The following is a 12477-nucleotide window of genomic DNA, read 5'->3' on the forward strand; positions in this document are numbered from 1 at the left end:
AATCCCACCGAACCCGATCGAACGCTTTCGCAGCGTCAAGAGAAAGCACTGCTATCGGTTTGTTAAGTCTTTTGGCTTCTAAAAGAATATTGAGGAGTCTTCTCGTATTGTCGGGACCTTCCCTTCCAGGTATGAAGCCAACCTGATCAGGGTTAATAAGAGCGGGGAGAAGTTTTGCAATCCTGTTGGCCAGGATTTTAGCATATATTTTGACGTCGGTGTTAATTAGAGATATGGGCCTATAGCTAGCGCAGAGGGTCGGGTCCTTGTTGGGTTTAAGAATTGTGATGATAGTAGCCTCTAGGAACTCGCCCCGAAATTTACCTTCAGACATAGCCAGGTTATAGAATCTGGTCAGGATAGGGGCAAGTTCCCGCAAGAATGTCTTATAAAAGATAGCTGTGAAGCCATCAGGCCCTGGGGCCTTGAGAGACTTTAATTTTTTGATAACTAATTTAACTTCATGAGGCGTAATGGGGGTATCTAAGCTGTCCGTAATGGCCTCCTCTAGGGCGGGTAGTTTTAAGGAGCGTAAAAAAGGTCCTATAGCCTCCGACGGGGTTGGCTGGAATGAGGCGTCTTTTTGGATATTATACAAAGCTGAATAGTACTCGTTAAACTGCTGGCCAATATGTGATGGGAGTTTAAAGGATTGAGCACCCTGTTTAATCTCGTGAATACGAGAGATGCTGGTACGGTGTCTTAATTTGTTAGCTAAGAGTGTGTCTGCTTTGTTACCTTTAGAGTAGAATAACTGCTTCAGCTTAAGCAAGTTATTTTGGGTCTTAGTATATTCTAGTTTGCATATGTGTCTCCTCAGATCCCTAATCTCCTCTTCGAGGTTGCTGCTAACTTCAGAACGTCTTTGTGACTCAAGTTCCCTCAGTTTACGATGGGCTTGGGATAGTGATAGGCCTGCCTGCTTCCTCAAATGGGCTTGTTGTCGGATAAAGAAACCTCTAGTGGTGGCCTTAAAGGCCCCCCACAGAATGTCATCTCGTATCCCAGGGGTATCGTTAGTTTGTATTGTAAAATTTATTTCTTTCCTAAGATCCTCTCTGAATGGGATGTCGGACAGGAGAGTATGGGGGAGCTTCCAGTTAGATCTGGGTCTGGTGGTGTCTTGTGACTCCAGATCCATGAGAACCATGTCGTGGTCTGACCATGGACACGCACAGATCTTTGTGGAGAGTACAAGGTCTAGAGAGTCTGGGTGGCAAAACATATAGTCCAGTCTGGAGTGTGTAGAGTGGGGTATGGAGTAGTGTGTGAAGTCTCTGTCTAGAGGGTGAAGAGACCTCCAAACATCAAAAAAGTTAAACTGGGACATAAGTTCCCGAAATCTCCGGCATGTGGTTTCTGGGCCAGAGGGGCTCTTTTTAGAAGGCTTCGTCTGTCTATCAAGGCCACCATCCCACACCATGTTCAGATCTCCGGCTAGGATTACTCTACCCTGTCTAACCTGTTCTACTTTACTTAAGATTTTCTTCAAATATCTGGGTTGGAGGGCGTTGGGTAAGTATACAGATACTAAAGTAAATGTGATATGGTCCAGTTTACATATCAGGATGAGGTACCTGGCCTGTGGATCTATAATCTCGTGGAGAGGTTCAAAGGCTACTCTTTTGTTAATCAGTATCGCAACGCCTCTAGCCTTCTTAGAGAAAGAGGCAGTTTTTACAATAGGGTATTCTCTGAGTGACGGGCCGGGGGAAGAATCTCTTAGGAGGTGTGTTTCCTGTATGAAGGCCACATCGGCCTTGTGGAATTTTAGTGTTCTAGACAGAAGACTACGTTTACCAAAGGTGTTAAGACCTCTCACATTTAGGGTCAGAAATCTAAGGGGCGCCATGGACAAGCGACAATCAATTGAGGATTAGGGATAGGGAAAAGGACAGTGGGGAAGGTAGAAGATGTGGGAAGAGAAGTCAAGGGCAGGGGGGGGGACTGGTGGAAGTAGTCCACCTAAGTGGGAACCAAGTGTGGGTTCCAAATTCTGGGGGGGAGTTGAACCAAGCTAGTAGGGTGGGGCTAATAAACGCATAGCCCCCCTCTCAAAAGAAATACAAGGTGGCTAGCCGTCCGGCCGGGTCACCTCATCAACCGTGGCAATCTGCCATCTAGGTTTTAGTTATTTCTTTTACAACCGTCCGGACAGAGGCCAGCCAGCCTGCACTGTTCTTATAAACTAAACAGAACATCTGCCTAAAGAAAAAACATTTGTATAAAATAAGAAAGGTTAGCAAAAACCAAACAACACACTAGCAAATATACCAGTAACTTATCAAGTAGGTGAAGCTTGAGGCCTCGGGATGTGGTCAGGTGGATTGGGTTTTTGGCGCTTGGGCCTCTGCTCTTTGACCGACCATATTGGTGCTGAGACCCTTAGCTTAGATTGGACTACTTTCTGAGGGTCCACTGCCGGTTGCAATCCCCAAGTAGTTAGGAGGGTGCTGCCAATCGAAGGAGATGAAATGATGTGGGTCTGATTGTCCTTTGACACAATTAATTTAGTGGGGAATCCCCATCTATATTTAATGTTTGCTTTCCTGAGTTGAGTGGTGATTGGGGCATATAGCCTGCGCTGTTGCAGCGTGTGTGATGAGAGATCCGGAAGAAGCTGAATGTCCTTAAAGTTATCAGGGAGGTCGGGTTTATTGTAAGACGCCTGCATCAGATGATCTTTGAATTTGAAATTATGGAAACAAACCACCACATCTCGCGGCTTGTCAGATGACATTGTCCTCGGCCTAAGGGCCCTGTGTGCTCGCTCCATATTGTGACTGTCGCCCTCCAGGGGGCCAAGCAGAGCAATGAAGAGTGAAGTGAGGAAATCCTGTAGATCCCCAGGCATCACTGACTCAGATATGCCTCTAAACCTTATATTATTTCTTCTGGCCCTATCTTCCACATCAGCCAGTTTTAACTCAAGCTGGGAAATCTGTTCCGCTAGGTTTTCGGCATATGCTAGGATGTTAGAATTATCTGTAGCAAGATCGTCATGCTGTCTCTCCAGAGTATCTATCCTGTCTCCCATCTCACCTATGTCTTTCCGTAGTTCTGCTGAACTCCGCTGGATCTCTGCTGTAATGGATTTAGTTTGAGCCGCAAGCATCTTCTGTAATGTGCTCTCGGTAATGTAATGGTTTAAATGAGCTCCTGAGTGAGAACTTGATTGGGAGTCCTCATCTTGGGACTCAGGGTCACTTGCTTCTTTCCGCATAGAGTGGGGATCCTTAAGGGGTGGAGAGAAATGGTCGAGCATAGTTTTCTTTATTGCAGCCGGTGTTCTAGGATTTTTTCTCGAAGCATGAGGCATGATTGATATCTTTGGAATGCAGAAATTGACTGGATAGATAGACCACCTTGACCACTCCTGTACCTAAAAATGACTGTTAAGGCAGAAGATCTGATATGTAAATACTACAACATATTAGGTTAATTACATCAATACAATACTGTGATAGAGAGCGAGAGCGGGGCTAGGCATAACCCACCGGTGGTATCAACACTTAGGGCATGAAGGCTTACCGCTGAGACAACGGCTCAAAGGGTATCAGAATCGTAGTTAAATGAGAGGTCAATCTAATAGTAACAATACAGTATTAGCCCAGGTTTCTATGAATATGCACAAGGGTTGGATAATGTATAGAATAGGATAGGTGTGCCCGCTGAGTGGGTCCACCCCACGTCCAGTAGCGACAGTGACAAAGTGTCAGGTCGTCAATAGAATATAAGCACAAGGGAAGAGTCACCCAGCAAGCTTCAAAATGCCCCCCTCTGGACTCAGGAAATAAAGGATACGACTCAAAGGAAGGGGAGAGGGGAGGTGGAAGTGACCAGCCCACTACGTGAGTGGGCCGGAAAGGAGGAGTCCAAAGGGGAGTCCCTACAATAATGTCACCCAAATCATTGCATCAACAATAAGCACAATATGAGTTGTAAAAGGGGGACCAATCTGTGAAATGTATGAAGCACAGTACATAAATTGTAAATTGTAAGGGGAGTAAAAGCTTTTATCAGCAAGATATGGCACTCCTCTCTAAATCGGATTCTCTGGTGTTTGAATAAGGGCTTAAAGGAGATCAGGTTGGTTGGGTGAGGGTAGAATGGTGTGGAGAAATTACATATGTGGTATGTCACTATAATCTCACTTACAGCTAATTCAGCAAGAATGATATTCGGGGGGGTGGTGGGGGGGATAAGTAAGTATGTGGATTAGGGGACTGGGCTTTACAACTTAGGTATATAAATCAAAGTGGGAATGTGTGGCCTAGACAGAGGGATCTAGATCTTAGTCTGGGAGACTCCCAGATATGAGGACTGGGTTGAGGGAGTATCACCAACTAGTTAAATGTATGTGAGAAGTAAACCTGGTAAGAGATAAAATAAATTATAACACTCCACTCTGAGCCTGGGCTGCAGAGAAACAGAAGCTGACGCAGCAGCACATATAATCACATTTGTATGACAAGATCCCTTGTTATTGAGTTCAACAATGAGTATAAGTAAACCAGTCTGAGAGAGGCAAGTGGATTTAACTTTGCAGACCTAAGCCTGGGGGAGAGGTCTGCTGTATGGGAAAGTGCCACCTCCGTTATTATCAAGTGCTTGGAATCTGCAGATGAGTAGGAAGGTGAAGTGGGCTGCCGTGATATTATATATAAGAGCTGGCCCAGTTTATGAAGTGGTACACAGACAACCTCCTCTTATGTTGTAATTTTTAATGCGTTCACAGTCTATTATGGTGAGATGCTAAAACTGTGGTTCAGCCATATATAGTCCCCCAAAAACTTTCAAGTTCAATCTAGGAACTGCAGTTGTGGTTATTGCTTTAATAGGCTTCAGTAGTGCAATAGAATGAGTAATATTTTGTATTGGCAGGGCTTTAATATTTATTTGTTCTCAGGAGGCCCTCCTGCAAGACTCTTGCTACAGCTCACTATAACATAATATGCCACATGGGAGTGATGTGATGACAAACTGAGGATTAATTTCTTCTTTGTAATGGGGAGCGACTGTTAGAGGATTATAGATATATTATGGTGCTCACTGGTTTACCTAACCTCTCCTGGGAGTCGCCGTTTCCTCAATTATAATGCATATGCAGTTAGACCTCTGTACTTATGGGAGTTCTAGAGGTGTTAGTGTTAGGCCTCTGCTGCAGGACGTGTGTGTATGTGAATTAAACTGCGCACTTACGCATATATGGCAGCTTGTCTCGTTTCCCTCTGATAACTGCGGATCCACTTCTATCACTGTCCTATATGGACAAAACAATTCACTAGCAGCTAAAAGTTCACTCAAAAATCACAGCTGCTGCGGTATTTCCAGAACACGGCACTCTTAGCTCACAGGCCGCCTTGCTGCTCTGGCATCAGTCCAAGATGGCCGCAATTCGCGCCAAACAGCAGGCAACCTGTATATCAGCATTTCCCCCTCAACAGCTCTCTGCGGTCCTCCGTGAGCACTGTCTAGTCACACTCTTACCTCGCTCCCTCTCCTGAACGAATCACCTCCAACCTCAAACAGGCCCAGTACTGTCTCCTCTGGAGACTGCGTCCGACCAGTCTCAGTTAGCTCCCTGAGCTCAAAATCAGCCGCTCTGACAGCTGATGCAGCAGCGCTGCACAGCGTGGCTTGGTCCGCAGCTCCGGTGTGGGTCCCCGAACCTCCGGAGCTTAGATAGTTCTATGTTGCTGCTTGGGTAACTGGACTCTCCTATAGCAGGTAGGCTGGATCTGCGTAACGATGTGCGGGGTGCAAGAAGACACGACACCCTCTTGATAGTGAACAGGAACGATGACAGAATAAGTAGAAAGGGAGCTCCTATATATTGCCAAGGATCGATGTCAATGTCCCACAGGGTACAACTCTCCTTTAGGACTTAGTAATTCAGCCAGGAAGCTATTTTATCTACTTTTAGCTGCTTTTAATAAAGTCTTGAGCGCGGAGCTTCACACAAATGCTTCCTACCAGCACGGCAGTCAACTCCGCCCCCCCTTAGGATTTATTTTTATTTTACAGGTAACTTTGTATTTATTTTAGCTAGTTAGAATAGTTATTAAATAGTTATTAACTATTTAAAGCTACCTAGCTAAAATAAAGAGAAATTTACCTGTGAAATAAAAACTAACCTAAGTTACAATTACACCTAACACTACACTATACTTTAATAAATTATTCCTATTTAAAACTAAATACTTACCTGTAAAATAAATCCTAAGATAGCTACAATGTAATTAATAATTACATTGTAGCTATTTTAGGATTTATATTTATTTTACAGGTAACTTTGTATTTATTTTAGCTAGTTAGAATAGTTATTAAATAGTTATTAACTATTTAATAACTACCTAGCTAAAAGAAATACAAAATTACCTGTAAAATAAATCCTAACCTAAGTTACAATTAAAACTAACACTACACTATCATTAAATTAATTAAATAAATTAACTACAAATAACTACAATTAAATACAATTACATAAACTAAAGTACAAAAAATAAAAAAAGCTAAGTTACAAAAAAAAAAAAAAATTACAAACATTTAACAAATATTACAACAATTTTAAGCTAATTACACCTAATCTAAGCCCCCTAATAAAATAACAAAGCCCCCCAAAATAAAAAAAATCCCTACCCTATTCTAAATTAAAAAAGTTCAAAGCTCTTTTACCTTACCAGCCCTTAAAAGGGCCTTTTGTGGGGCATGCCCCAAAGAAAACTGCTCTTTTGCCTGTAAAAGAAAAATACAACCCCCCCAACATTAAAACCCACCACCCACATACCCCTAATCTAACCCAAACCCCCCTTAAATAAACCTAACACTACCCCCCTGAAGATCATCCTACCTTGAGTCGTCTTCACTCAGCTGAGCCACCGATGGAACCGAAGAGGAGATCCATAGCGGCAGAAGTGATCCTCCAAGGGGCGCTGAAGAAGTCTTCCATCTGGGCGATGTCATCTTCCAAGCGGCGCTGAAGATGTCTTCCATCCGGGTGATGTCATCTTCCAAGCGGGGTCTTCAATCTTCTTTCTTCAGGATCCATCTTCATTCGGCCGACGCGGAACATCCTTCTTTCCCGACGGACTACCGACGAATTAAGGCTCCTTTAAGGGACGTCATCCAAGATGGCATCCCTTCAATTCCGATTGGCTTATAGGATTCCATCAGCCAATCGGAATTAAGGTAGGAAAAATCTGATTGGCTGATTAAATCAGCCAATCAGATTGAAGTTCAATCCGATTGGCTGATCCAATCAGCCAATCAGATTGAGCTCGCATTCTATTGGCTGTTCCGATCAGCCAATAGAATGCGAGCTCAATCTGATTGGCTGATTCAATCAGCCAATCAGATTTTTCCTACCTTAATTCTGATTGGCTGATAGAATCCTATCAGCCAATCGGAATTGAAGGGACGCCATCTTGGATGACGTCCCTTAAAGGAGCCTTCATTTGTCTGTAGTCCGTCGGGAAAGAAGGATGTTCCGCGTCGGCCGAATGAAGATGGATCCTGAAGAAAGAAGATTGAAGACCCCGCTTGGAAGATGACATCGCCCGGATGGAAGACTTCTTCAGCGCCGCTTGGAAGATGACATTATTTTACAGGTAATTTTGTATTTCTTTTAGCTAGGTAGTTATTAAATAGTTAATAACTATTTAATAACTATTCTAACTAGCTAAAATAAATACAAAGTTACCTGTAAAATAAATATAAATCCTAAAATAGCTACAATGTAATTATTAATTATATTTTAGCTATCTTAGGGTTTATTTTACAGGTGTGTATTTAGTTTTAAATAGGAATAATTTATTTAAGTATAGTGTAGTGTTAGGTGTAATTGTAACTTAGGTTAGTTTTTATTTTACAGGTAAATTTCTCTTTATTTTAGCTAGGTAGCTATTAAATAGTTAATAACTATTTAATAACTATTGTACCTAGTTAAAATAAATTGAAAGATGCCTGTAAAATAAAAATAAATCCTAAGATAGCTACAATATAATTATTATTTATATTGTAGCTATATTAGGGTTTATTTTAAAGGTAAGTATTTAGTTTTAAATAGGATTAATTTAGTTAATAATAGAAATATTATTTAGATTTATTTAATTAATATTTAAGTTAGGGGGGGTGTTAGGGTTAGGGTTAGACTTAGGTTTAGGGGTTAATAAATATATTACAGTGTCGGCGGTGTTGGGGGGTCAGGATAGGGGTTAATACATTTATTATAGGTGGCGATGGTGTAGGGGGGCAGATTAGGGGTTAATACGTTTAATATAGGTTGCGGCAGGGTCCGGGAGCGGCGGTTTAGTGGTTAAACTCTTTATTTAGTTGCGGCGAGGTGCGGGATCAGCAGGATAGGGGTTAATAACTTTATTATAGAGGGCGGCGGTATAGGGGGGCAGGATAGGGGTTACTAGGTATAATGTAGGTTGTGGCGGTGTCCGGGAGCGGCGGTTTAGGGGTTAATACATTTATAAGAGTTGCGGAGGGGTCTAGGAGCGGCGGTTTAAGGGTTAGTAACTTTATTGAGTTGTGGGAGGCTCCGGGGGCGCCGGTATAGGGGGTAGAACAGTGTAGTTTAGTGTGGGTGCTTAGTGACAGGCTAGCAATAAAGCTGTAAAAAAGCCGAAGAGCAGCGAGATCGGATGAGTGATAACTCTCACAGTCCGCTGCTCATCGCCCCGTACTTGGTGCGCGGCTTTTTGACAGCTTTATTGATAATTTAGGTGAATTTTTTCAGGTCCGCGGCGGCGATGGTAGGCGAGCTTAGGCGGGCGTATTGGGCCGGCGAAGGCAGGAAAGTTGACACGTTGATAACTACCCCCCATTGAACGCTATAACAGAGCATGCACTACGTTTATATGGGGTAAAAGAAAGCCACGCATATCATTGCAGAAATTGACCAATCCAAAGTTATTAGGGGGATTAGCTTTACCAAATATTAAATATTACAACTGTGATGATAGCAGGATGTGATGTCACTAGCTGGTGGGCGGGGCTTAGGTCCGGTGTCTGTGTCGCAGTTAGTTTAGTACAATCAACCTGTCTGGATGTGTATTGCTATGCTCTGTAATAAAATAGAGTTGTACCATCATTGCTGTGTCCTGCATATGTCCTGCATCTCATGACATGGTGTCAGAAGTTCTGGACTACGCTTCTGTTTCTGATGATGACGATGTCAAAGTTTACCCCACCTGAGCCTTTTGACTTTTCTCAGCCTGCAGCTTGGCCCACATGGCGTCAGCGGTTTCAGCGCTTCAGGATTGCATCCAAACTGAACAAGGAGAGTGGTGAAGTACAAGTTAATTCTCTTTTATACTCTATGGGGAAAGATGTAGAGCCAGTGTTCAATGCTTTTACTTTCCAAGAAGGGGAAGAAGTTAACTTTGATATAGTTATGGATAAACTCAGTGCCCACTTTGTGCCCAAAAGAAATGTGATTCATGAGAGAGCTTGTTTTCACAAACGTAATCAGCGTGTGGGAGAATCTGTGGAGTCATTTTTGCGCAGCCTGTATGAATTAGCTGAATTCTGTGAGTTTGGTGTTGCTAAAGAAGAGCAAATCAGAGACAGAATAGTTATTGGAATTGCAGATGCTGAAGTCTCCCTGAAGCTGCAGTTAGAGCCTGATTTAACATTAGACGGGGCTATTAGGATGGCCCGCCAGAGTGAACTGGTGAAAAAGCAAAGTGCTGATCTGAGGTCTGAGAGTATTGTGGATGAAGTGCAACAGTCTAGGAAAATTACTAGTGAAAGGCACAGTGTGAGCGGTAGATCTAAAGTACTGGAAAGGCCTAGAAGTGGATGGGCGCAACATGGCCGATGCACACGGTGCTACCGGGCTCATGATCAGAGTGCTATATGCCCGGCCAGAGATAAAAGATGCAGAAAATGTAACAGAATAGGCCATTTTGAAGTGGTGTGTAAAACTGAATACATTAAGGAGATGCAGGTGGACAGTGACCAGGAGGGTCAGGAAGTGTCTTTTGTGGGGTCTGTTGTGGAACGGACAAGCTCAGAGGAAGATTGGAAAGTTACCTTTACTGTAATGGGAGCCAATGTTGATTTTAAGATTGACACAGGAGCAGATATCACTGTAATGTCTTTTGCTGAATTTATGAGACTGCCTCGACAGCCCCAGCTGGCGAAGGTTACTACAAATGTTCATAGTCCTGGTGGCCGCATTGATTGTGTGGGGAAATTTCTTGCCAGCTGTGAGTACAAACAAAGGAAGTTCACCATGTGGGTGCATGTGATCCGAGGTCAGTGTGTTAACAGTTTATTGAGCAGAAAAGCAGCCTGTGACTTGGGCCTCGTGGCCAGAGTGAATGAGATCTCTGAAGATATGTTTGGCGAGTTGGGCCTACTGAGCTGCGAACCTGTCCGTATAGCACTTAAAAGTGACGCAGTCCCGTACAGTATTTCTACTCCTCGTAGAATTCCGTTCCCGCTTATGCCTCAAGTGGAGAAAGAGCTCATGCGCATGAAGTCTATGGGGGTTATTGAAGAGGTTGTTGAAGCAACTGATTGGTGTGCCCCCATTGTTCCAGTTGCAAAGAAAAACGGAAAGGTGCGCATCTGTGTGGACCTGAAAAGGTTGAATGAGGCAGTGAAGAGGGAGAGATTTGTGCTGCCGACACTGGAAGATATAGCCCCGAAGTTGGCTGGGGCGAAGTTCTTTTCCACATTAGACGCTTCTAGCGGCTTTTGGCAGATCCCCCTGGATCCAAAGTGCCGCAAACTGACTACCTTTATCACTCCGGTAGGTCGGTTCTGTTTCTGCAGACTTCCCTTTGGGATATCCTCCGCTCCTGAGATCTTTCAGAGGGAAATGAGTTCTCTCCTGAGTGGCCACGTGGGCACAGCAGTCGTCATGGACGACATTCTAGTGTATGGGTCTACAGTGGAGGAGCATGATCAGCGTTTGAGTTGTGTGCTGCAGGCTATCAAAGAGTCTGGGCTGAAGCTGAATAAAGAAAAATGTCATTTTAGGAAAACTGAATTATGCTACTTTGGGCATATCATCAACGGGGATGGCATCAAGCCGGACCCCGAGAAAATTCGGGCTATCGAACAGATGAAAAGCCCTTCTGATGTACATGAGCTGAGACAGATATTGGGCCTAGTAAATTACGTGGGCAAGTTTCTTCCAGATTTATCTACAGTTTTGCACCCTATCACAGAGTTGCTTAAGAAAGATGTTGCCTGGGTCTGGGGACCCTCACAAGAAAAAGCGTTCCTGCATGCTAAGTCCCTGCTGGGGTCTGCCCCAGTGCTGGGGTTCTACGACCCTTCAAAAAAGACTGTGGTTAGTGCTGATGCAAGCAGTTATGGGTTGGGGGCTGCACTCCTGCAGCTGAATGACAACAAACTACAGCCCATCGCCTACTGTTCCCGCACACTGACGGCTGCGGAGTCAAAATACGCTCAAATTGAGAAAGAGTGCCTGGCTGCAGTTTGGGCCTGTGAGCGCTTTCAGCGTTATCTAGTGGGTTTGGAGAAATTTAGTCTGGAAACTAACCACAAACCGCTAGTCCCTCTTATCAATTCTTATGACATCGACAAAACACCCTTGAGATGCCAGAGACTTTTAATGAGACTGCTCAGGTTCAATGTTCAGGCAGTGCATGTGCCGGGGAAGCAGCTGGTTGTGGCAGATACACTGTCCAGGCTCCCGCTGGCTGCTGCTGAAGAATCCTCTACAGAATCGGATGTAAAAGTGTATGTTGATTCAGTTCTGGCCTCTAAGTCCATTTCTTCAAGGAAACTGGAAGAGATAAAGAAAGAGACATATTTGGACACAGATCTGCAAGAAGTTATAAGGTACATAAGAGATGGCTGGCCCGAGAGCCGGGCAGCCTGGATGTCTTTAAATGCTTACCAGCCAGAGAGGTCGCAGCTCACGGAGCTGGAGGGGTTGGTGCTGTTCCAAGACCGTATTGTAATTCCTGTCAGCATGAGGAAGGAGATGTTAAACAGGATTCATGATGGCCACTTGGGCATTACGAAGTGCAGAGAAAGAGCAGCTACAGCTGTGTGGTGGCCTGGGATCAGCTCCGACATTGCAAATCACGTGTCTAAATGTGCCTTTTGCCGGGAACGCCGGCCTACTCAGAGAAGGGAGCCCTTAATGTCTACTCCGCTGCCTGCGGGGCCGTGGCAGAAAATAGCTGCTGATTTGTGCGAACTGCACGGGAAAAAGTTTCTTGTTGTTATCGACTACTATTCCAGGTATTTGGAAATAGCACCCCTGAATGATATCACAAGTCAGGCCGTTATCATTCGCCTGAAGAGCTTGTTCGCCCGCTGGGGCATTCCAATGGAGCTGGTGAGTGATAATGGCATGCAGTTCGCTTCTACAGAGTTCAGTGCTTTCAGCAGGGAATATGATTTTGTACATTCCACGTCAAGTCCACATTATCCGCAGGCCAACGGAATGGCTGAAAGGGCAGTTCAAACAACAAAATTCAT

The sequence above is a fragment of the Bombina bombina genome, chromosome 1, assembly GCF_027579735.1.
Source record: "Bombina bombina isolate aBomBom1 chromosome 1, aBomBom1.pri, whole genome shotgun sequence".
Classification (NCBI taxonomy): Eukaryota; Metazoa; Chordata; class Amphibia; order Anura; family Bombinatoridae; genus Bombina; species Bombina bombina.